We start from the raw sequence: 860 nt of genomic DNA on the forward strand, positions 1-860 counted from the left end.
AAAAAAAAAAAAAGTACAATCCTGTTTACAATAGTCAAAAAAATTAACTACCTCAGCATCTTCCTGAACAGAGAAGTGAAAGATCTTTACAATGAAAACCACAAAACATTGCTCAAAGAAATCCAAGAAAATACAAACAAGCGGAAAAATACTCCATGCTCATGGATAGGCAGAATTGACATTGGTAAGATGTCCATCATGACTGGGAATGGTGGTTCAAGCCTGTAATTTTGGCACTTTGGGAGGCCAAGGTGAGAGGATTGCCTGAGCCCAGGGGTTTGAGACCAGCATGGGCAATATGATGAGACCTTGTCTCTACAGCAAAATTTTAAAAATTAGAAAGGTGTGGTAGTATGTGCCTGTAGTATCCATTACTTGGAAGGCTCAGGTGGAAGGATTGCCTGACCCCAACAAGTCAAGGCTGCAGTGATCATGAATATGCCACTGCAATTCAACCTGGGTGACAGAGTGAGACTCCAACTCAAAAAAAAAAAAATGTACATCCTACCAAAGGCAATCTACAGATTCAGCAATAGCCATTAAATTGCAACTTCATTCTTCTCATACCTGGAAAGAACATATAGAAATTCATATGGAAACATACCAACAATGAGTATCCAAACAATCCTTAGAAAAAGAAACAAAGCAGAAGGTATCACACTTCGAAACTTTAAACTTTATTATAAGGTAACAATAATTAAACTTATGGGGAAGATGGTGACCGAGCCAGTAGGATTATGTGAGTGTATGGAAAATTTTGTGAATGTACTGGTGAGTGAGTGGGCATGTGAGTGGCTAACTGAGTGAGGGCTAGGGATTTCCTGGTGCAGCGGCTGGTGCCACAGCTGCTCAGCTCGGAC

Source organism: Carlito syrichta, unplaced genomic scaffold, assembly GCF_000164805.1.
Source record: "Carlito syrichta isolate Samal-C Ts95f unplaced genomic scaffold, Tarsius_syrichta-2.0.1 Scaffold307120, whole genome shotgun sequence".
Classification (NCBI taxonomy): domain Eukaryota; kingdom Metazoa; phylum Chordata; class Mammalia; order Primates; family Tarsiidae; genus Carlito; species Carlito syrichta.